This window comes from Phoenix dactylifera, unplaced genomic scaffold, assembly GCF_009389715.1.
Source record: "Phoenix dactylifera cultivar Barhee BC4 unplaced genomic scaffold, palm_55x_up_171113_PBpolish2nd_filt_p 001349F, whole genome shotgun sequence".
Lineage (NCBI taxonomy): Eukaryota > Viridiplantae > Streptophyta > Magnoliopsida > Arecales > Arecaceae > Phoenix > Phoenix dactylifera.
Genome location: NW_024068677.1, coordinates 30,370 through 56,653, shown reverse-complemented (window position 1 = coordinate 56,653; position 26,284 = coordinate 30,370). Strand labels below are relative to the sequence as shown.

At 37.1% G+C, this 26,284-nt stretch overlaps 1 non-coding gene and 1 pseudogene across 1 annotated transcript; both read left to right on the top strand.

Annotated features, from left to right (window-relative positions):
* Nucleotides 1–371: 371 nt before the first annotated feature.
* Nucleotides 372–25,918, top strand: LOC120108476 (annotated as a pseudogene).
* On the top strand, nucleotides 5,385–5,546 carry LOC113461878. Its single transcript, XR_003384146.1, has one exon. It is a non-coding gene; the product is annotated as a U1 spliceosomal RNA (small nuclear RNA).
* Nucleotides 25,919–26,284: the final 366 nt, after the last annotated feature.

The window sequence follows — 26,284 nt, the reverse complement described above, 5'->3', positions numbered from 1 at the left end:
TCTTAAGCTCTATCGTTGCCAACCACAAAAAAATGAGAAAGAAGTAGCTAAACAATAATTAAAAAAAAATACTATTTCTGCTTTTCTAAAAATAAATAAATAAATAAGAAAATAGAAGAGACATCTCATACAAAACTCCATTGCCAAGAAGACGAAGTCTGCATCTGGTATCACTGTTACTTTTCTTTTTTTTAAAAAAAAAAAAATTGTAACAAAAATTATGTTTCCATTTTTTCAAATGTCTGCCAATAGAAACATGTTTGGTAGTCGCTGCTTGTCCTTTTTAACAACAAAACTAAGAAAATATATTTGGTAAACGAAGCCAAAGATGGAAGTAACAGAGGAAGAGGCACTTGAGGATGTGCTCAGCCATGGCGAAGCCGACGACCATTGCATGCGGGCGGTTGAAGAAGGCACAAACTGGTGGAGGTGTCGGAGAGGCTGTAGGCATTGAGGACAAGGAGGCTAACAATGGAGGGGGGAACATGAGAAGTGAGGAGGTCGGTGATGAGGATTCACAGGGTGATGAAGAGGGCAGTGTTGGAGGAGTAGAGGGTGGTGCAGTGGTAGGATGGGAGGTCACTGGGGATGCTAGAATGAGGTGGGAAGGAAGCCAAATGGACAAGGAGTTGGGGGGAGTTAGGACGTCAAGTGGAGTTGGGACACACGGGGGAGGAGGCCCAAAAGTTATTTTTACAAAAAGTGGTAGAGAAAATTTTTCACTTTCACTTTTTCTAGAAGTAATGAAAGTTACTTAAAAAAATAGAAAAATGACAACTAAACATCTTTTTTGCATCAAATTTTGTGTCTCTACTTAAAAAGACAGTAAAAAATGATACCAAACAAGCCCTAATCTCCCTCCTTTTATTTCCTTGTCATTCTTTAAATCTTCACAGAAGTTTTCTTCTTTTTCTACTTCTTTGTCTCCTTTCTTTTCCTCATTCACTTGTTCTTTCCTCTTCTCTTTTATTCTAGATCCAAAATCATAATCAACAAAAGTCCTCGTGGAAATGATGTGAGGCATTAAGAAGGAAGTTGGGTGCATCGATGCTGGATCATCAATTAACATTATAATGAAAGAGAAACATATTTTTTAGTTGATCATGGCCTTCCATGAGAATATGGATGATGATTATTGGCTCAACATATCTCTTGCAGTTCCATGATGAAAAGATTATCTCACTAAAATAGGTGTACGCATCATCCTAGATTCTCAAATCCTATTTTTATTGGTTTGAACCCAAAATTTTGGGATGGAGGGAGAGGCAAAGGATTCTGGGACTCTAACTAATATGTTGGATGCCCAAATTCCCTCCTCCCCTCCCAATCCAGAGGCTCCACACCCATGCTTGTTGCAATTGTAGCAGTCCCCTCTAAAGACTGGATTAGAAGAAGTCATATGTTGATATACAGTACTAACATCATATGATACAAGAGAATGAGAGAACAAGAAAATTTGAAATAAACATGAATCCGCCTAGGTAAGATGAAACTATAAAGTATCCATCTGAAAAATATTGCCAATATCAAACTGCTGGATTGAAAGTTTAGTTTAACATGCATCTACAAGTACGCCTCAGGGAGCTTAGTTACATGTTAATATTTTTTTGTGTTCGGAGGAGAGTTTAGAAAAAAGATGAACGTCTCTGATAGATATTATATCAAACTTCTTGTAAGCAAACTCCACGCCCAAAGACTCGACGTACATAAAGATGAGGGTATTGTGAACAAAGAAGTTAGTTTTGAAGCCATCGGTTGAGAGAACAAAGGCATGGTCCTGGGCACCTATGGGAAGGGAGCGGACGACAGTGTAAACCTGGAGAAGGGTGAAAAAGGTGAAGAAGAGGGGCAAAAGGGTGGGTAACAATGGAGGAAAAGGCGGAGTGGAGGAGAGCAATGCAGTGAAGTTTGAGACAAAGGAGATGACTATGGGCCTCATTGAGATGACGGGGCCTGGTGGGCGATGGCATGAAAGAGTTGAGAATAAGGTGGGGGAGGAGAGAAGAAGGGAAGGAAGAAGAGAAGAGAATCTTCCTTTTAATTAAAACACTTGTTCAAGAGGTTACAACTTATCACATGGCCATTTTAACTATAAGTCGACCTAATACAAGATAGCCTTAAATTATCGCCTAGTAAGCAACTCAACTTACTATGTATTTTAAGTTGCAGGCATCCAAATAAGCAGGATGATCTACATCTGCATCTTGAGCTGCATGTGACTCTATTTATAAAGACTCCAAACTGCTCCTAATAGTTAGAGATACTCGAAGGGGTCTAAGTAATAAATTGATAATACCAACAAGCAAATTAGCTTGCCAATCTTGGTAAGGGTTATAATATGAAATCAAAATTTTCTGCAAAAGTTGATCTAGTTAACTCATGCCGGCTACTCAATAGGCTCCTATTATAGAAAAGAACAAGCCTAAATCTCTAACAAAACATGGGATAGGATTGCCAATGAGTTGAGTCGAGCATTGGTTTATTTAGATCAAATCAACAGGATGGCTGAGCTCCATGATCCTTAAGTAAAACTTGTGCGGTGACCAGGGTTACACTTATGTTTTCATAAACTAATGGCTATTTATGCTTGGCTCATTTGAAAGTCAGTCTCTGAAAAAAGATCTTACGAGTTTGCCTCATCTTCTACTTGTATGAACTTGAAGAAGCCAATTGTTAAATCAAGCCCAAGCTCTTCATGAATAGCTCTGTTTATTTGCGTCTATCGACATACACTTGGAAAGATTAATAGAAAAGTTAAAGGAAGCAAGGAATTCTAGCAGAGGTGACAATGATTTGGGCCAGCCTAGTTCAGGTCAGGTCAAGTTAGACCAATATCATTTGCACCATTTACATGCACTTGAGGTAAATGAAAATAGGATTGAGATTGGTCCACTAGTTTCTTATTATGTGGGCAATCTGGCCTTCAATGAGATGCAATGTTTAAAAATGAAGCAAGCAAGGAGTCTTATCAACCCATGCTAAGATTCTAGTCCAATTTCATATTTGAAGATACAAATTATCCAGAAAACAACTATTATTTAAAACTGAGCAAGAGTTGCAAGCAACAACCTGATATCTTATTTCTTAAGCAACGGAGAACTGAAAGGATATAGATCAACCCATGAAGTGGCGGAAATATGATAAAAAAAAAAAAACTTTTTCGTGCAAGGACTAACTGTAAAATGGCAGGCAAACAAAGGACTGGGCTATCAATTTGCCCAAAAAGTTATTGGCTTCTCTCTGATGTTACATGAAGATCACACCCACTTCCATGAGATTACAGTAATTCTATTGTGTCATCCTCTGTGACATCAATAGGGTTCTATCTGCTCTAGAGGCAAATTTGGCTAAGGCTGTACCAAAATAAAATTCCAACGAATAGCTCTACCTAACCTGGTACCTGGCTTTGGATGACAAGATCAGTATATTCTGCAATTTGTTACAAATTCTCAAATAAATAGATTCAAAAGAAACACAAAGTCTTTGTCCTCTTATCTCTCTTTTGAGCACCATATCGATCATAAAATATTGTGACATTAGTACCTTCCAAAATGTTGAAAAGTATATCAAAGTGTATCAAGAAACACATGGAGTGTGCATGTTTATTGAATATGGGACTATGTGTTTAAAATGGTTCATGCATTAAAAGCTCACTTGCCTCTGTTGCAATGTTTTGGATGGTGCTGGTCCCTGTATGCGAACCAAATGTGCTTATTTTTCAAAAATCCAGAGTATCTCTTGTGAAATTCATCGATCGGCTGCTGATCTTGTAGTGTGCACCAACAACTCTAGCTACAACTCAAACCTGCATCTAATTTATTTAAAAGATCAGTTTTAGATGCCCCTGCATAGCTCCCTGTTCCCCGGCAGATATATTTTTACCACTCGAGAACTATAATTTTTTTGAGAAAAAAAAGGGAGGGAGACCGACCCATATTATAATTATCGAAGTTCAGATTTTTGGAGGTGTATCATCCAAGACTCATATATGACCATGAGGATAAGCACCAATTCACTAAATAATTGCCTTTTTTATTTTGCTCGTCAATAAAAGCTCCAAGAACCTTACCAAAAACAGTAAATCACATTGGCTATTTTCGGGAAATGCGAAACCATGGATATAAATTGATGGTAGCTAAACATTGAACATGAATTCTATAAATTTCTAGGATCAGGCTTTCAGTAAAGTGGTGTTAGTTGTACTCCAATTCGCAAGGTGTCAATACCATATAAACCTAGTTGTACAAATTTCCCATGGATTTTGGAAGATCTTATTAATTTGATATGCTTTTCCTGTGGATTTTTTTTTTTTTTTTGAAGTCAATTAATCACTTCTCCAAAGTGACTAGGAAAGATACTGGACCTTATATATATGTTGAAATTAATTTGTCAATTCATAGAGGAACTGCTGCTTAAGTTTTCAACATATTTAGCTCTATCTTCATTGTCCATTAATAGATTAGGATGTAGAACACTAGATCTACATGACCATTTATTAGAGCCCTTTACAAAGGACGAGAAGACAAAATCACCTCATTTTATATCCATGGCACATCTAGCTAGTCATATGACATGGTAAATGGAGGTGCACAGAGAGATATGAATTGTGGGCTTTATTTGAGAAAGGGAGGGAGACCTCTCCATGATTAACAATTAGATCTAAATATTTAGGGATGCACCATCTAAGTTTCAAACTTAGAATCTTTTCCAAGGAGAGAAGGTGAGTACTCAAAAAATGTTACTCCAGAAATCACTCCACCGGTGTATTTAATGACATCGTTTGCCTTTAATTAACACCGTGAAATGTGCCACTGAATGAAACAAAGTAAAAGGCGAAAAGAGATCACATTCAATGACTCGAATTATCGATGTGGGATCCTTATTATAAAAATCTAGACTTGACCGGATTTGAATAGAGATTCACCAAGTTTGACTCCATACATATGGTATCCTTGTGGATTCTCAACGTTAGGTTTCTGGTCTTAGAAAGCAAATGCCTCTTTCTACCAAACTTGCTGTCCTGATGAGTTCACCAAGTGGTTTTTTTGCCATCTAATCTAACCAAACTGTATTACTTCAATCTAAGCAATTTACGATCAAACAGGCACATTCACTTATCTTGTTCAAGATGACTATATGAAACTAAATCAAACATGCACTGTAGTATAGACTTAGATTGCCAAGTCAAGAAACAATTATAGTACTTTAAAATAATGAACATATATGTGCCAATCAAAATAAGTATAGTAATTTGTGAGAGCCTTTTCTGCGGTAATTCCGCTTGCATAAATAAACACTGACAGCTTTTAGTCCCATATCGGATGTGAGCAGAGCATGAGAGGACGGGGCTCTCGATAAGTACAGAAGCTGGGCCGCCTTGAAGCATACTTACCTGGACGGGGTCAATGGGTGAACAAGAAGGCCCATGGCCTGGGTCAGGGGCCCTCATTGCACTTGGAGGGAGCCTTGGCCTACCATCTCCCCAAGTGGGAGAGTGGACGTCATAATTTGTGGTAGAGGGGGATTCGCGTTCGCGCGGCCCCTACCCAAATCTGAAGCCAAAATTTGTTTCACCAACCTGGTTTTCGTTCTTTGTTTTCTGTTCTTCAAAAAATTTAGTTGGATCTAGGAGGGTCCGAAAATGGAGGAGTCTTTTCCATCAGGAATATATTTCGTGAAGCTAATGGAGCTGCAGATTGGGTAATGGAGGAGTCTTTTCCATCAGGAATATATTTCGTGAAGCTAATGGAGCTGCAGATTGGGTGGCCATATATTTGACGTGTACTCGTCAAATATGAGTTATCTGTTCTAGCAAAAAAACAAAAAAAACAAAAAAAAGAATTCAGTACCTTAAACAGCATTGGCAGCTCCTCAACGGTGTTCTTGGCTCCTCTCAGAACTGAACTTCTGTAACCAACTAGCTAATTAACAAATTGCAGTACCTTCAACTTTATGACTGTTGAAGCTCTAAACATATAGCAAGATAACAGTATGCATACTTTGAAGATATAACTGGTGGAGCGGTGGGTCGAGTATAAGGCAAGCATAGGCTGAATCTAATTCACCATTCCGGAATTGAGTTCTGACCATAAAATGCAATCATCGTGCTTTGATGGAAGGAGTATTCAATACTATTGAGGTTGGATGGAGGCACTTCTCATCAGCTGGGAGTGAGTTGTAACTTCTAGTGATTTGGCTTGTAATCTTTGATCTAAGATATTCGGAATAAAGATTTGGATATAATTGTTGGCTTTTTCGCTTTCTCAGCCGGAAGAGTTCCCATCTTGGTACAGAGGCTAATAAAGCTTCTCCGGAAGGGACAAAGGGACTGACCTGCCTCGTTTAAAAAATAAAAAAAATACGTCTTTCTAGGTGGGAATATTTAATTTTTAACTTTTTTATATTGCATAAGATACCATCTCTTTGATCTTTCTTTTCATTCCCCTTGACTGGTGGGATAATTAGGACTTATTTGATGACAGAGTGAAGGACCTGAACCCATCATCAAGGATGATGAGGACTTCTGGGAGTCTTCCAACTCTTAACAAATGCAATTAGAGGGGTGTGCAGTGTGTGAACCAGTTGATGAGAGCACAAAAGTACAATGTCATACCATCTTAATTAGTATTATAGTTAATTTTTAATGATAAAATTAATTAATTAACGTTGTATTTATGTTTGAGTGCAAGGAATTCAAGAGATCCAATAACATTGGGTTTGAGCCCAATGCCCGGCAGCTCGAGCTCAACAAATTTTCCAGCTGCTATGCAAGCATGAAATCTCGCACCGTCCATCAGATCACCTTCCAAATCAGTCCCGCATCAAGGCCCCGCGATCGTTCCCATCGCAGCCTTCCATCTTTTCAGCTCCAAGTCGTGATCGGATCAACCTCCCACACCTGTGAAACATCCCATTCTTCAAGCGCGCATCCTTCCCGTGATCCCATTCTTCACGCGGCAGCTTCCCAGCGATCCCGTCTTCCGAATGCCAGCGCCTCAGCCCGCGTCTCACCCTTCCGGATCCGGCCATTCGAGACATCCGCCCGTGATTCTCCCCCAAATCCCTAGCATCCCTCGCTGCAATCAAGCAATGCATGATCCCAGCCTGTGAAGTAACCAAGACCCCATCCCGTATTCATCTTCCGCTTCATCAACGCCTCCTCCCAGCGTCCACGGCGTCCTCCCATCGATCCCGCGGAAATCAGCAACGGTTCCGTGGCCAGCCCCTTTCCCGTGATCCAAGCCTCCCATGTCCGCTCCTTCCAGCCGTCCGCGTCTCTTCCGCAGCCGATCCAGCCTCCTCCGCCTCTGCTTCCGCCGTGATGCAGGCGATCTATAAGAAGGGAGGGGGTGGAGGTGCTCCGCTGGTTCAAAAGAGAAGAGTGCTCTCGGCTGGGCAAGGGGAGGAAGTTGGGAGAGGTGCTCTGTTTTCAAAGCTTTTTGAAAACAGAGCATACTCTGTTTTAAAGTTTGAGGAGAGTTTCATAATTTATTTTATTTTCTGTGAGAGTTTATTTGGGTAGAGAGTTTTATTTATCCTAAAGTTCTAATTTCTGTTGTTTTTTTTATTTTCATTCTTCAAATTCTGTAATCTTTCTTTTTTATGTAATATATTAAATTTTCTTTCATGCAATTTATGTTCCAGGCTTCAATCTTCTTAGCACTTTTTTCATCCAATTTTTTTATGCCCGAGCTTTCTTTTTTATCAAATTTATAAATGCTCTTCGATTTCTAAGTACCTATTTTTTCGTCATTTTCTAATAGAAAAGATTCTCTGGTAGACCAGAGAATCAGTCAACATTCCCGACGTAATGTTTTTCTTTTATTATTCAAAAATCGGCTTTGAATCCGAGTGAACGTTCTAATTTTTATGCAACTCCAATCGCCTCCCTGTGGATCGACCTCTTACGACCACTATTCTTCGAGTAGAAAAGGTAAAAGTATAATTAAATTAAACTTTGTTTGTCGGTTCTAACAACGACTTGTTTAGCGTATTTTTAAGTAAACAGGAACGGACAACAAAATTTTGGCGCCGTTGCCGGGGAGGCAAATCGAGAAGCAAGAACGATCACGAAGATCAAATCGAATTTTGGATGCCCGGAGTGAACGCACTCCGGTAGTAAGTTTTTATTTTTATTAATTTTTTTTTTGATTATTTTTAGTTAATAATTTCGTAGTTATTAAATTCTAAATTTGAAATTCAAAATTTAAAGTTTTTTTTAAAAAAGTAAAAAAATAAAATTAAAAAAAAAGATAATAAAAAGGAAAAAAATTGAAAAATTTTTTCAAAATTCAAAAATTCAAAAATTTAAATTCAAAATTTGAATTCTGAGATTCAAAATTTGAAATTTAAATTTTAAAAAAAAGTTAAAAAATAAATTAAATCAAAAAGATATTATTATTTTTGCTAGTAATTGATAAGGTGCAAACCCTCGAGGTTATCATACCTCTATTGGGGCTCCTCACGGAGTAATCTCCAGAGCTTATTCAATGGGCATTCAGAGATTGACTGACGCATAAAGATTGTCTTTAGCTTACATTCAAGTTATTGCTATATAAAAATTTAAATAAAAATAAAAAAAATAAAAAATAGTAAATATAAAAAAAATATTGCTTGCTCATTTAATTAGTACAACCTAATGACATTGCATAAACTTTAAAAAATTATTGATTATTTGCTGCATTGAGTATTAAGCATTTGCATAAAATAATTTAAGGGTGATGACCCAAAGATTGATTCATAGATTGATTTTGATGATCACAAAACCTTGAAGTATAGATACTAATGTTTATGTTGCAAGGAGAAAGATATTTATTTTGCAAGGAATATAGCAAGTTGGAAGAACACAAGAAGGCCTCCAAAAGCTCTCAAGAAAAGTTAGACGAAAGCTACAATTCATTGGCCCAAGTTTAAAGTTCAAAAGGTTCAAATTGGAGGAGTAAAATCAAAGGAAAAATTCGAAAGAATAGTCTTCGAGTCGACTCCTGAGGAATTCGAGTCGACTCCAATGTTTACCGAGTCGACTCCGGGGAAGTATGAGTCGACTCCTAGGAGTCACAGGCAGAAAAGTCAGAGAGCAGTTTTCGGGTCTGAAATTCGAGTCGACTCCAGTGGAACGCGAGTCGACTCCGATGGTTGGCAGGTCGACTCCAAAGAAAGCAAGAGTCGACTCTCAGCGGTACATAAAGAAAAAGTCAGAGAGCATTTCATGGACTCTGAGATTCGAGTCGACTCCCGCAATACACGAGTCGACTCCGAGACTGCGCGACCATCAACAGACAGAAGATCAAGTTACTGCCTCTGAGATTCGAGTCGACTCCCAGACAGCTCGAGTCGACTCCATGATAGCTTCACGTCAAAAGGGAGAAGACCAACTTTCAGAAACTGAGAGCCGAGTCGACTCCGAGGAAGTTCGAGTCGACTCCAAGACTGGATGAGCCCAAAAGACAGAGGATCGGGAGTTCGGGCTCTGAGATTCGAGTCGACTCCCAGGACAGTCGAGTCGACTCGAGTGGATCAAATTCAAAATTGGATCCACGGACTTCAGTGGATGAGCCGACTCCGAAATTGCCAAGTCAGCTCCAGAAGTTGGCGAGTCGACTCCAGGTTAAGACGAGTCGACTCCCAGTCAAGGCATGCACTTTAATTCAAATTTGGAACAGTGGCCGAGTCGTCTCCAGTAAAGCACGAGCCGACTCCTGCAACAGGCGAGTCGACTCCTGATCGCGCGAGTCGACTCCAATCCCAACGGTAATATTGTCAGGAAGTGCAGACTGTGTCCAACGGCTCTATTTTTGTCTCTAACGGCTATATTCTTGTTTCCACGCCATCTAAAGCTATAAAAACAAGAAGAGAGCTAGGAGAGAACTCATGGAAGTGGGAGAGATCATCTAGGAAAGAGATCTCAAAGAGATTACAAAGGAAATCTCCCATAAGCACAAAAGGGCCATCCAAAACGAAATAGAGAGAAGAAGAGCATCCAAGTGAATCCAAAAGCTTCCTCTCCATCCGTGTGCTGCCTCGGGGATCCTCTACTTCATGCCAAATCAGAGGAGGATCAAGTAAAGAAGAAGCCGAGCTCCTCCATCTTCAAAACTCGTTTGAGGATTTCTCTTTACTCTATTTGTTTATATTGTCATATTTGCTTGTTTAAGAAGCTTTGTTTTGTTCTATACTTTGTTTTAATATCTTGTAACTTGATTCAATCAAGGGATTGAATCAAGGGGTTAAGGTTTGTTGGTGAGCCAAAGAAAAACCAACGGTGATAGGTTTGTTGGTGAGCCGAGGGTAAAACCAACGTGTAAGGGTTTGATTGTGAGCCCGGAAAAACAATCGGGGGAGGTTCTAGTCGGTGAGCCTGGGAAAACCGACCGAGTTCGTTGTGCGCTCGTAAAACAACAAGTTGGGTTGTAAGCTTGTAAAACAACCGGCTGTAATCGGTAGGATTATAGTGAAATTCCCAAGAGGTCTTGGGGAGTGGATGCAGGTGCTGGGGTGCACCGAACCACTATATGTCCTTTGTGTTTGTAATGCCTCTAGTTATTGTCTAACTAACACACTTACTTACTTAGATAAATTGCTTGCTTAATTCTTATCCGCACATCCTTTAGTTGCAAGCATATTTAATCAAGTCGAAGTCTATACATCAAAACCTTGCTAAGTTTAACTTTCACTGTGCATCTATACAACTTAGCATAGTTAATCAAAAAGTTTTAGAAGTAGCATAAAAGTTTTAAAAGACCCAATTCACCCCCCCTCTTGGGTTGTATCTACTGGGCAACAAGTGGTATCAGAGCAGGTGCTCAAATATTATTTGTAGTCTTAACCGACTAGAGCCAAAGATCATGACAACTCAAATAGATAGTTTTCTAGGAGAAGGACAATCAATTGATACACCTCCACTGTTTAATGGTATAAACTACCCACATTGGAAAATACGCATGCGCATTTTCATTCAATCACAAAACTATTATCTATGGAAAATCATAACAAATGACCTTCACACACTCTCACAAACTATTAATGAAAAGGACTTAGCACAATTGAACGCTAATGCTATGAACATGTTATATTGTGCTATTCAAGAAACGAAGTTTAATGAAATTTCTGCATGCTTATCTGCTAAGGAGATCTGGGATACTTTAGAAAATATTTATGATAAATCTCAGACTAGCTCACATGTGCTTCAAATATATACTAACAATGAGACTGCAGAAAAGGGTGTTGAATCTCCCTCAGTCGAGTCAACTCCAAGTATCTCAGAGTCGACTCTCAAGTTCACCGAGTCGACTCCAATAAGGTCCGAGTCGACTCCGAGGCAAATCAGCTTCCTAAAGACAAAGAAGAAAAGGAAGCAAGAAGAAAGGAAGAAAGAGATAAAAAGGAAGAAAGCCTTGACCAAGAAAGAGTCAAGCCAGAAAATAAAAGTTAGGAGCAACAATGATGATATTAGCTCCAAGAAACTACAAGAGGTAACTGACTTGTGCTTTATGGCACAAGAAGATAAGGTAAAATCTGAATCAACTCTTACCTCAAATGATTTTCAAGAAGAATTCTCTTATGATGAATTATTAAATGTTTTTCATGAGTTGTATAGTGAATGTAGAAAATTAACTGTAAAGAATAAAAATCTTAAGAAACTAAATTCTGAAAATGAAAGCTTAAGGTCATTTTCAGAAGAATTGATTCAGAAAAATCATAGCTTAATTAAAGAAAATCAAAACTTAAGTAAAGAAATTAACCAATTAAGATGTTTTATTAACAAATTCACTGTAAGTTCAGAAAGATTAAAAATGATGTTTGAAAGCCAACATGCTGATTTTGATAAATCAAAATTTAGCTTGACTCCTTCACTTAGACATAAATCTCTAGAGAAAAAGGTTATCAATTTACCAAGCAAACCATTAAATAAGATAACTTATTTCAAAAATGAAAAGAATGGGAATAACAACTTTACCTATCGTTCTAGTATAATTAAATCAAATGGTAAAGTTATTACTATTAAACAGATATGGGTTCCAAAAGGAACCATATGTCCTAACTCTCAAGGACTCAAGCAAGCTTGGGTACCCAAAATGAGAAAATGAGGATGTACACATAGGTGTACCAAGGTACCTATGGAACATAAAGAAACTTAAAAAGTTATTAACAAAAAAATAATAATGAAATCAGTAATTCTTGCATCTCATCATTATTTGTGCTTTAGTATTTGATATGATTTGCTAGTAGTGATCAATTTTGTGATATAGAAAATACTTTTGAAAATATAATCAAATCTCTTCATCTTTTAGTATACTTTACTCACTATTGGATAAGTTGCTAAATGATTAATCAATTTATTAAGAATAACTCTATGAATTCTCTATATGCTTGATTGAGAGTTATTATCCATGGCATTATTGTTTATTGATCATAGATATGATAATGTGTACTTGGTATGCTTTTGAATATATGCACTATGAATACCAAGAAACCATCCTTGGCATATAAAATCAACTCATGCTAGTATGTACTTAATCTCAAAAGACCTTGCCATAGGCTTACTTAGATTATCTACTTAAAGGTCAAAACTAAGGAAACAAACAAAAATCATTTCTAAATCTAAAGATGTTGTTTCCATCTCCAAGTTTTTCAAAAGCTTACATTGGATTTATTCTTGAAAAATAAAACTGAAGTATTTTTCTGTATTTACTAAATCTTGTAAAAGTGGTTCAAATGATAAAGGTTTCCAAACTGTGAAGATAAAGAGTATCATGGCACAGTGTTGAAAACCAAAATCCTGATAAAGGTTATACAGAAAATAATATTAAATCCAATGATTTCAGCACCAAGGACACCATAAGCAAAATAGGATTAATAGAATTCTTGAAGAAATGAAAAAGACAATTATGTATGATAGTCATCTACTTAAATAATTTTTAAAAGACTATCATCACTGCTTGTCATACATATGATTTCTATTTTTGATGAAAATTTTGATCTTCTGAAAAATGGAAAATGAATCATTGCATATCTTTCATATTTTTCAGTCGTACATGTTATTATGAAAATAATGCCAAATTTGATAAAGATACTTCTATCCTTGGATATCATTCATCAAGCAATGCATATAGAACATTCATGAAAAATTCTAGTTGTAGAAGTATCAATTCATTTTATTCTTTATGAGACTAATGATTTATTATCAAAATACTAAAATCAAATTATATGGTTAATCTTTTACATATGCACTTAATGAAGAAAAATTGATGACTACTAAAAGACTAAATCAAGAAAAGAGGAAATAGATCTTGATAAAGATTCTTGCATGATTAGAAGTAAAGATCATCATTATCATGTGCTTGCTTCATGAGCTTTATATTCTGTCAAATGAATGTGTAGAATTCACTCCTATGTGGTTACTTCATTAAAAAGGAGATCTATGAAAAATAACCACCATATTTAAAAATACACATTACATATATGATAAAGCAATATGTGATTTAGAACAAGCATCAAAAGCATGATATATAAAAGCTTAAGCAACCTTTTTGATAGAAAGTAATAGTGATAAATCTATGCATCAAAAAGATGAATTTGTGATATCTTATTTGCTCAAAGTATGCATTGATGACATCATTTTTGGTTCTACTAATGAAGAGTTATATTGCAAAGTGAGTTTGAGATATGATGGATGAATTAACATCTTCTCTCAAACTCCAAATTAAGACAAACAGGAAAGGAGATCTTCATTGACCAACGTTAGTCCACAAGAAAACTCTTATAGAAGATTGGCATGAAGAAGGTATATCTATGACCCCATCTTGTAGAATTTGAAAAGGATGAGCAAAGTAGATCTATTGTGTTAAAGCTGTATTGAAGCATGATAGAATAATTATTTTATCATACAGCTAGTAGACCAGATTGTATGCTCATTATGTGACCTTGTGCAAGACTTCAATCTAACTTTAATTAATCATATTTTATTGATAACAAATAAATCATAATCTGAATTTTGATAGAAACAAATGTTTAAGATAAATTGATTAAAACATAGTTAACATATCTTATTGATAATTATCTTAAGCAAATAGAATCTAAACTAAATTGACTTAAACTATCTTGGTTAATGAATCTATCTCTTTAGTTCAAATGATATGTGCTTGCTTATATTTAGGCAATCTCTTGAATAAAGTGACTCAACATGCAACTATTGTCATATCTCATATTGAGTCATCTAATTAAAAAATATATATATGTTGGATGAATGCTTTGTATCTTAAAGAAACTAATGACCTTCCTTCAAGAAAGAAAAATGAGAAATTTCAACTTGAAGGATATCTTCATGTAAGATACACTAAACATTCACATGCAAACAAGAGAGAGGATCTTCTTCAGCCAAAAGTTCACACATAAGAAATCTAGTTTGGCTTGAAGAACATATAATGAATAGGTAATTTTAGATACCTTTCTCACAAATTAATTGAGCAAAGCCAATAACTTAAATCCTATTATGGCATGATTAAATTCTTTAATTATTAATTTTTGATATCATGTCTATATGTGTATTGACTGACTTATACTTTTAGAAATTGTTTCATGGTTTGCTCAATCTAAAATTATTTCTTTGCCCATATCATAACCATGAAATACACAAGTATATGCTTAAAATTTTGATGTAAAATAACTTGTGAGAAGTTATGAATTCTTGAGCATAATGAAAATGTTGTTTGCATGATATACATATATATGATACATAAGATTATTTCTTTATTCTGCTCTTTCATGTAAATTACTTGAGAATAACAAAAAGAGAGAGAGATAAAGAAAAGAAAATGGACATTGTTCAAGAGATGAAAAATCTGAGCAAAGGCAAGTACTTCAATCTTAAGGAAAAGCAAAACAAGCATAATATATTCGGCACATTTGGAAGGGATAAAATCTATAATTAATTACACTCAAACGGGAGAGTTTTGAAGTAAACATTTTAACCTTTCTATATTGCTCATCATAGGGATGGTGCCAATGGGGAGGCTAGTGGTAGTACCCGGCACTATTTGACCCAACTATTCGGTGTAGGGTATATTAGGGACGGCACAAGAGGAAGGCTAGTGGTAGTACCTCGTGCCCCTTTCCAACTCCACCGGATAGGGAGCAAATAGAGTATAGAGCTTAAGAAAGTTAAAAGAAAGACAAAGTAAATGAAAGTATACAAGAAAGAATCAATTCAAATTTTTAGTCACATGGAAACACACTTTAAGGATGAAATCAGTGCAAAATTATATTTAAATAGAGGGAGTTTATTTGAAAAGAATTGATTTTGATACTTAACATGCTTGTTCTTAATGCATGACTTAACTCATAATATATGTTGCATGTGGAATGATATTTTGAATTATGGGTTCTCAATATTTTGTAATGCTCCATGCTTAGATAATTTAATTGAATGTTTGAAATACTGCATAAATTTTTGGGTATTATTGAAAAGAAATTTCAGATTTGTCGTTCACAATCATCTTTAAAATCTGAAAGTTAATTAAATTTGTAAAAAGGAGAAGAGAAAGATATCTCTATTTAGGCAGAATGAATTAATCTTGATCTATCTTTCTACTTGCCTAACTTTGATACATAATGTCCTAATACTTATTAAAATATCCTCCATTGTGTATCGAAACTCAATATTAAATATAAAGATTCTGAAAGTGCTCTAATGTTATTGAAATATGTGTTTTCAATCTTAGTGATTTAAGATGAGCTTCAATGTGAAAGATACATATCTCAAATCATGATTTAAAAGCCTCTATTGAAAATCTTTATAAAATTCAGAATCTGATTTTTAAACTCAATATGATTCCTATATAAAAACTACAGTTTAAGAAAAATAGAATAATGATGCCTTGATTGTTTGACCCGATACGCATCTGAAACATATCATTTCTTATCCTTACAGTGTACCAATATTGGTCCAAATGATGTGTCTTTCGATGATCTTGATTGCAAACAAAAATTTCTAAATATATAATTTTATTTTGATATTAAAAAGGGATTTATTGTGTTTCATGTATACATTGCTGAAAAACTGTGATTAAGTAATTGAGTTCTATAAATCTATATACCTCAATGATCATCTATATGTTTTTCTCTCCTACATTCTTCAAGACTTCCATCAGAATATATATAGAGTGAATGATCTTAAAGCTAGAAATATTTCAGCTCACTCGAATGATTCCAAGAGAAAGAAAATGTAAATGCTTTTGAAAGAAACTGAGCTTAAAATGAATCATTTTCTGTTTAATATTTCTATACATTTTCTCTAAGATTAAGAGAAAGCATAACTTGTTCTTGAAGGATTAGAAAGAGTAATTGCCACAAATTTTGAATAATACTAGATTACTCTACATTCTCGATATCATAGAATTTCAGTCTTATTCACATTTATCACTAAAATCTAAAATTCAATAATTTAAAATGATTAAAGAAGAATGCATCTTTTGAGGGGGAGATTTAGATATTCAGTATCCTATCCCAAAGACACTTTATTTTGATGCATACCTTGATTTTTATGGATTGATTTTGATGAACCTCCTTATATTACAATACTTGCTTTAACTATAAGTTTATACCTTGAGATGAGTTCTATAAAGGTTGTCTTGTCTCAAACCTTGAGTCTTATGAAAATAAGCTGAAATATATTTTTGAGATTGACAATCTTATTGAACATTATCTACAAATTCTAAACTCTTAAAATGGAATGATCAATTAAGGGGGAGAAAGAAAATTTCAGAAGGAAAGATCTTATGGAACTTAATCGCATAAATCTATAACTAAAGGAGAGGGAAAGAATACTAAATGAAAAGTGATCCTAATACTCTCCAATATGTATCATCTGAAATTTAAATCTGAAAATCTTTATGATACACCTTGAGGCGTGTTATTTGGTTAGTATATCTTATGCATAAATCATGAACCAAATTGCAAGTTGAGCTTAAAGAGCCTCTAACTTAATGAAAAAGGGGGAGAATAACGTGTAAAATTTTCTTGAGTATCTTTTAGAAAATCTATTTTGATATTCACTAATGAGTCCTAATTGACTTGATCTTTAAAACTTAAATTGTGTGCCAATTCATATTTTTATGTATCAATTTTTTTTAGGAATAAAAGAATAAAGTCTTTAAAAGAGCTTTAAAAGAACCTTCAAAGCCTTGAACTTTATGTATACTCTAAGATATATTATAAATTGCATGAATTCATATTTTGGTATTTATGCCACAATATTTTTACACCATAAAAGCACTTTGCAATCATACTTAATATATTGCTCTTATACTCAGAAAATTAGTTAAATTGCTCTCATGTTGATAAAATACTTAATAGATTGGGCACAAGATCTTAAATGAACAAGCTTTCACACTTATTATTGAAGAGAGGTTAGATTTCCACTTCTTGAATTAACCTAAAGAAGATTCCACCTACACTTGATTAGAAAACTATCTGTGGTATCAACTTAGAAAACTTCTTGAAAACTATCTTCATTGGCTCTGATCTGTGCTCACTAATCTGATTCCAATATTATTGCCTTAAGTTATATGATTCATATCCTTGCAATAATTTAACATTCAAATCAGAGTACAATAAGGGAAAGAAATATTTGAGTGTTCTTATCTTTGTGCTTAATGTTTCCCTATCTTTTTGATGTTGTCAAAAAGGGGGAGAAATATCTAAGTATATGCAAATATCTAAGTATATGCTCATAATGCCTTTATGCTTTGAATTGAATACAAATCAGCTTAAATTGAAATATGTTGATTGTGTTAAGCTGATTAAATCTAAAGCATTATCATGAAGTATGTTTTAAAAATATATGTTTTCTACTTCATGCAACTTTGCTATGTATTACTTCTAGAAAACAATATCTTTTATATTGCATATACTCCAAGTTTTGTCATCATCAAAAAGGGGGAGATTGATGACCCAAAGATTGATTCATAGATTGATTTTGATGATCACAAAACCTTGAAGTATAGATACTAATGTTTATGTTGCAAGGAGAAAGATATTTATTTTGCAAGGAACATAGCAAGTTGGAAGAACACAAGAAGGCCTCCAAAAGCTCTCAAGAAAAGTTAGAAGAAAGCTACAATTCATTGGCCCAAGTTTAAAGTTCAAAAGGTTCAAATTGGAGGAGTAAAATCAAAGGAAAAATTCGAAAGAATAGTCTTCGAGTCGACTCCTGAGGAATTCGAGTCGACTCCAATGTTTACCGAGTCGACTCCGGGGAAGTATGAGTCGACTCCTAGGAGTCACAGGCAGAAAAGTCAGAGAGCAGTTTTCGGGTCTGAAATTCGAGTCGACTCCAGTGGAACGCGAGTCGACTCCGATGGTTGGCAGGTCGACTCCAAAGAAAGCAAGAGTCGACTCTCAGCGGTACATAAAGAAAAAGTCAGAGAGCATTTCATGGACTCTGAGATTCGAGTCGACTCCCGCAATACACGAGTCGACTCCGAGACTACGCGACCATCAACAGACAGAAGATCAAGTTACTGCCTCTGAGATTCGAGTCGACTCCCAGACAGCTCGAGTCGACTCCACGATAGCTTCACGTCAAAAGGGAGAAGACCAACTTTCAGAAACTGAGAGCCGAGTCGACTCCGAGGAAGTTCGAGTCGACTCCAAGACTGGATGAGCCCAAAAGACAGAGGATCGGGAGTTCGGGCTCTGAGATTCGAGTCGACTCCCAGGACAGTCGAGTCGACTCGAGTGGATCAAATTCAAAATTGGATCCACGGACTTCAGTGGATGAGCCGACTCCGAAATTGCCAAGTCAGCTCCAGAAGTTGGCGAGTCGACTCCAGGTTAAGACGAGTCGACTCCCAGTCAAGGCATGCACTTTAATTCAAATTTGGAACAGTGGCCGAGTCGTCTCCAGTAAAGCACGAGCCGACTCCTGCAACAGGCGAGTCGACTCCTGATCGCGCGAGTCGACTCCAATCCCAACGGTAATATTGTCAGGAAGTGCAGACTGTGTCCAACGGCTCTATTTTTGTCTCTAACGGCTATATTCTTGTTTCCACGCCATCTAAAGCTATAAAAACAAGAAGAGAGCTAGGAGAGAACTCATGGAAGTGGGAGAGATCATCTAGGAAAGAGATCTCAAAGAGATTACAAAGGAAATCTCCCATAAGCACAAAAGGGCCATCCAAAACGAAATAGAGAGAAGAAGAGCATCCAAGTGAATCCGAAAGCTTCCTCTCCATCCGTGTGCTGCCTCGGGGATCCTCTACTTCATGCCAAATCAGAGGAGGATCAAGTAAAGAAGAAGCCGAGCTCCTCCATCTTCAAAACTCGTTTGAGGGTTTCTCTTTACTCTATTTGTTTATATTGTCATATTTGCTTGTTTAAGAAGCTTTGTTTTGTTCTATACTTTGTTTTAATATCTTGTAACTTGATTCAATCAAGGGATTGAATCAAGGGGTTAAGGTTTGTTGGTGAGCCAAAGAAAAACCAACGGTGATAGGTTTGTTGGTGAGCCGAGGGTAAAACCAACGTGTAAGGGTTTGATTGTGAGCCCGGAAAAACAATCGGGGGAGGTTCTAGTCGGTGAGCCTGGGAAAACCGACCGAGTTCGTTGTGCGCTCGTAAAACAACAAGTTGGGTTGTGAGCTTGTAAAACAACCGGCTGTAATCGGTAGGATTATAGTGAAATTCCCAAGAGGTCTTGGGGAGTGGATGTAGGTGCTGGGGTGCACCGAACCACTATATGTCCTTTGTGTTTGTAATGCCTCTAGTTATAGTCTAACTAACACACTTACTTACTTAGATAAATTGCTTGCTTAATTCTTATCCGCACATCCTTTAGTTGCAAGCATATTTAATCAAGTTGAAGTCTATACATCAAAACCTTGCTAAGTTTAACTTTCACTGTGCATCTATACAACTTAGCATAGTTAATCAAAAAGTTTTAGAAGTAGCATAAAAGTTTTAAAAGACCCAATTCACCCCCCCTCTTGGGTTGTATCTACTGGGCAACAAAGGGCAAAACCCATTAAAAAGATAAGGTCGGAAAGTCATTACCTGTCCTTAGCCCAAAAATCACCACCTTGCATACATATCCTAAGCCAAATTAAATTAAAATCAATTAAACGTTGGCCTTAGGATTTTCGAGCTCAATTAGGCTCTTGAAAAGAAGCAGCTGAAAGCTCCTCCAGCGAGGATTTAGTAATTGGTGATGTCTAGGAAAGTTTTACAATAGTGAGAACTGTTACGGGTATTATGGTATCGGTGTATTCCTTCTGGTACCACCACACACCCCGGAACTTTTCTAGTCACTGGTTACTGGATCGCTTAAGTGGTAAGCTCAAGCTTAATCTGAAAGGGAGATTAGGAGCTGTCTAATCTATAGAGAATTTCAGAAACTTTTTAACCTGATAAATCTCTATGCAACTAGATTTAAAAAGCTACTAAACCTCACTTAATTCTAAGACTAATAGGGTCAAATTGTTGTGTGGTGTTGGTTGTGGTCATCTGTGTCTAGCCCTTCTTCTTATCTTTTAGGATTTCGTTTAGGAGTCGAGTCTAATTAAGTTGTTAATAATGTATGCATGGTAAAAGGTCATTAAGGGATAAGTTAACCCCATTTGATCCTGAGATTGACAGAACTTTTCATCACAACTTGCGAACTGTAAACCAACTATCAATCTCTACAATGGGTGAACACATTAGAACATTGAATGAGCTGTTCGCACCCGCATCTGCTAGTCCCCCTACTTGCATAGTATTACCAATTAATAATGCAGCCCAATTCGAGATTCGGGCTGCAACAATAAACATGTTACCCAAGTTTCATGGGTTCGAGAGTGAACAACCCTACATTCATCTAAACAAATTTTTGACAATCTGTCAAACGTTTAGAAATCAAAACTTAGATGAAGAGGGTATTAAATTAAGGTTGTTTCCCATGACTTTAGAGGATCGTGCTGCTGCATGGCTGTATTCTCTTGCTTCAAATTTCATCACATCATGGGAACAACTATCTAGGAAGTTCATGGCTAAGTTCTATCCCATGGTAAAAACTGAAAAAATTAATGATGCCATCAGAACTTTTAGAGGAAAAACTGAGGAAGAATTTTCTCAACTTTGGGAAAGATTCCATGATCTGTTGGTCAAGTGCCCGCACCATGGGCTTGATAAGGCTGATCTACTCCACTTCTTTTATGAAGGACTAACTCCGGCACATAGAAATATGATTTAGTCCATGCACAAGGGTAGGTTTATGAACCAAACCCCGAATCAAGCCTATGAATTTCTTGTTGACTTAGCCGAGAACGCCCAAAATTGGAGTAGCTATGGTGAGGAAGTAAATAGAGATGAGTTTGGGTCTAGAAAACCAGATAATTATGAAATGAAAGCAGACCCAGAACTCAAAAATGTCATGTCCAATCTGGTGACTAGAATGAACAACTTAAGTAAAAAGTTTGATGCTTTCACTGTTTCCATTAGCTCGAGTTCATATAAAGAGTTAAATCCCATCATGAAAGTGGATCACAAGTCACATAGTTTATGTGTCTTGTGTAACAGTCCGGAACATCTAGTGGAGTGCTGCCCTAATCTGCCCACTATAAAGGCCGAGCAAACAAATGCTCTTAATTCATATAGTGTCTTCAAGAAGCCCACTCCCAACTCGTTCAGCCCAGTTTACCATCCTGATAATAGGTTCCACCCAAATTTCTCGTACAAGCAAAATGAACCTATTCAACATCAAGGTGATCCACCAGGTTTTCAGAAAAATTTTCTCAGGATAGGTCCACCACAGATGAACCAATCATTAGCTCCACCTATCCCTCCTTATAGTGCCCCTATCCCTCAGCAGTCTACATCGTTGGAAGCCATGATGGCTAACATGATGAAGCAGCAACAAGACTTCATCCAACAGCAACAACAGACCAACATGGCTCAAACCCAGACTAACCAACTCCATGCACAAGCGATTGCAAAACTTAAGGTTAGTCTGAGCCAAATAGCTAACTCTCTAGGGGATAGGAAGAGAGGTGAATTACCCAGTCAGCCAGTGCCTAACCCTAGTAGGCAACAGAATCAAGGGCTAAGAGGCCAGTTTCAGATTGATTCGAATGAAAACTCAACCTATGAAGTCCAGGCAATTACCACCTTACGGTCTGGCAAGCAAGTGGACAACAAGGCTCAACTTTCTGTACAAGAAAAAGAAGAAAAGTATGAACCGAACCCCACTCAGAAAAAGGCACAAGAACAGGGAACACAAGGAATAGAGGAGAAACCAATAGAGACATACACACCCAAGGCTCCCTTTCCTAGTAGACTACAAGATTCAAAAAAAAAATCTCAGTATGATGAAATCATGGAAGTCTTTAAAACTGTTCAAATAAATATACCTTTTCTTGATGCCATATGATAAATTTCCTCCTATACAAAATTCTTAAAAGACCTTAGCACGATCAAAAGAAAAACCAGCATTTCTAGGCAAGCTGTTATGGCTGCACAAGCCTCATCTCTCATTCAACAGCAGATTGCCCCAAAATTCAAAGACCCTGGTTGCCCCACCATTGAAATAAAAATAGGAGAGACGATCATCCAGGGAGACCTATTAGATTTAGGAGCCAGTGTGAACCTACTTCCCTACTATGTATACCAAAAGTTAGGTTTGGGAGAATTAAAGCCCACAAATCCCTTTTTTTAGCAGATAGGACAGTGAAGTACCCCAAGGGGATTGTAGAGGATGTAATAGTGAAGGTAAACGAGTTTTACTATCCTGTGGACTTCGTTATCGTTGAGACCGAACCTGTAATACATCCAGACATTCACACACCTATAATTTTAGGAAGACCTTTCTTAGCCACAGCAAATGCTGTGATCAATTATCGAAATGGCATGCTGAAGTTATCTTTTGGCAACATGAAAGTCGAGCTTAAAATCTTTAACATAAGTAAACAACCACCAGGCGATGAAGAAATCAATGAAGTTGACATGATTGAAAGTCTCGTTCAGGAGACTTTCTTACAAACTTATAGCAAGAACCCTTTAGAGGCTTACCTTGCCCATTCCGATGAAGGGGTCGAGCATGCGCCCCCTAATTCTGTTCCCCTTATGAGCATAGATCGTCATCAGCCGACTGTTCTTCCTCAGACTCTTCCAAAACCATTCTTAGATAATGGTTAAAAAAAAGGGATCTACATTTTGTCTGGCTGAAGATATAAAACTTAGCGCTCTTGGGAGGCAACCCAACACGTAAATTAAAAAAAGAAGAAAAAAAAAGAAAAAAATTAATAAATTACTAACATGCAGGTTTGGAGGTTTTTGGCCCCAATTGTCACTTTACCCACCCATATCAGGTAACTTCTCCTCTATCCTATTACTGCTTTAAATCTTCTTTAACATTGAGGACAATGTTAGATTTAGGTATGGGGGTGAGAATATTTTTGATTTTTTATGAATATTTTTGATTTTTTTATGCAATTAAAAAAAAATAAAATTTAAAAAAAGGGAATTTCAAATTTTTAATTCAAACTCTAATCTTTTTGGCTATACAAACTAGGAATTGCTTTGACAATAGCTTTGAGTTAAGGAATATGATAGCAGTTCTAGCTTGAGTTTTCGTCCCACCTATCTTCTACTAACATGATACAAGATGATTTAGAACCTACACGTAAGCACATGAATAGTGGGGTATGTATACTTGCAACTAATATGAATACTTTTAATCTTCAGGATAATTTAAAATTATATGTGTGATGAACACCCTAATAAAAAAAAGAAATAAGAAATAAAATAAATTACACATTCTTCACGCGCGCATCCTTCCCGTGATCCCATTCTTCACGCGGCGGCTTCCCAGCGATCCCGTCTTCCGAATGCCAGCGCCTCAGCCCGCGTCTCACCCTTCCAGATCCGGCCATTCGAGACGTCCGCTCGTGATTCTCCCCCAAATCCCCAGCATCCCTCGCTGCAATTAAGCAATGCATGATCCCAGCCTGTGAAGCAGCCAAGACCCCATCCCGTATTCATCTTCCGCTTCATCAACGCCTCCTCCCAGCGTCCACGGCGTCCTCCCATCGATCCCGTGGAAATCAGCAACGGTTCCGTGGCCAGCCCCTTTCCCGTGATCCAAGCCTCCCACGTCCGCTCCTTCCAGTCGTCCGCGTCTCTTCCGGAGCCGATCCAGCCTCCTGCGCCTCTGCTTCCGCCGTGCTGCAGCCGAGTGAGGTGATCCCGCACATGGCCGAAGACCGCGCCCTCCTCCTCTCCCGGGATCCATCGCTGCCTTCCATTCCATGGGCGATCTATAAGAAGGGAGGGGGTGGAGGTGCTCCGCTGGTTCAAAAGAGGAGAGTGCTCTCGGCTGGGCAAGGGGAGGAAGTTGGGAGAGGTGCTCTGTTTTCAAAGCTTTTTGAAAATAGAGCATACTCTGTTTTAAAGTTTGAGGAGAGTTTCATAATTTATTTTATTTTCTCTGAGAGTTTATTTGGGTAGAGAGTTTTATTTATGCTAAAGTTCTAATTTCTGTTGTTTTTTTAAATTTTCATTCTTCAAATTCTGTAATCTTTCTTTTTTATGCAATATATTAAATTTTCTTTCATGCAATTTATGTTCCAGGCTTCAATCTTCTTAGCACTGTTTTCATCCATTTTTTTATGCCCGAGCTTTCTTTTTTATCAAATTTAAATGCTCTTCGATTTCTAAGTACCTATTTTTTCGTCATTTTCAAATAGAAAAGATTCTCTAGTAGACCAGAGAATCAGTCAACATTCCCGACGTAATGTTTTTCTTTTATTATTCAAAAATTGGCTTTGAATCCGAGTGAACGTTCTAATTTTATGCAACTCCAATCGCCTCCCTGTGGATCGACCTCTTACGACCACTATTCTTCGAGTAGAAAAGGTAAGAGTATAATTAAATTAAACTTTGTTTGTCGGTTCTAACAACGATCTGTTTAGCGTATTTTTAAGTAAACAGGAACGGACAACACCAGTCTCCCAAGATTGGCCTCCATGGTTCCCTGGGAGCACCCCTCCAGAATGGCTTTGATGGAAGGTATTTTTTTTAAAATCTTTTCAAATTTTACATATTTATGACTTTGCCACTTGATAGAGCTTCTAATTTTTTGCAACAGTGAATGATTTTTCTTCATGTAATCTTGCAGTTTCCCTGGAGATTTTGGCTTCGATCCTCTTTGATTGGGTAAGCGTTCGGTCTCAGTCACAGCAAAGTTATATACATTAAGGTTCCGTAACTTTGCAAATTAGTTAAAATTGTAGTACTTATATCTCTCTAGTTACACTAGGGGAGCAATCAAATCATTCTCCTTCATATATTTCTAGTACTGCTTTCACTTGATCACTGCTTAATTACTTGTTCTTTTATAATTATCTCGAACGCACCAGGGTCTGACCTGGAACTTCTTCGATGGCTTGCGCATGCTGAAACTGATGCATGGCAGATGAGAAATGCTTGCAGTTGCTGCCATCCTTGTCCCTGAATGGCCCGAGAAGCTCAACTTTATCAAGAACTTCCCCTTTATCTTGATTCTTGAAGTAGCAGCAGACAAAAAAAAAGAAAGGCTCAGCGGAGGAGGAGTAATTCATCGATCAAATTAATAGAACTTCTCATGGTATGAAGAGAGGGCTCGGCAGTACTTTGCAGACCCTGTAACATTGTTTTGAGTGCAGATGAATTATAATGAGATGGGCAGAGCAAAGGAGATGTGCTGACTATATAAAATATGGGTATCTTTGACGCTGACCCAAGTTGCCAAATGGAAAATGCATCCCAAACCTGATGTTCCTATAAAATTATGATGTGGGATCGCAGGTCGCCGGAGCCAGTGATGGTGGTGTGGACTAAGGAGATTAAGAATAGCAGAACTATCTGCATGATCAATGTTATGAGATATGGGTGTCTTGGTAATGCTCTGGTGCTTATTGTACCGGTCCGATTCGCATCAGTACCGGGCTTATACCGCTCGATTGAAAATGATATGAGTCCAGGCTTATACCATTTTCCACGCTTGAATCGGACCAGTGAGGGACCGAACCGGTCCGGTACGAGCTGGTTCAGCATACCATGCTATCTACATGATCAATATTATCAACATAGGTTAATGATTCAATTGAAGGATCACTTTTTGAGCTGATTGTTGTGGAACTTGTCACTCCAACTATAAAGCATTCTCTGCACTCCAGGAATCTTTGTTTTCTCCTTTTCCCAAAAAAATGATGTTGAAACTATTATTGATTCCTCATATACATATGAAAAAGGATGATAAGGAAGGAGCATGCAA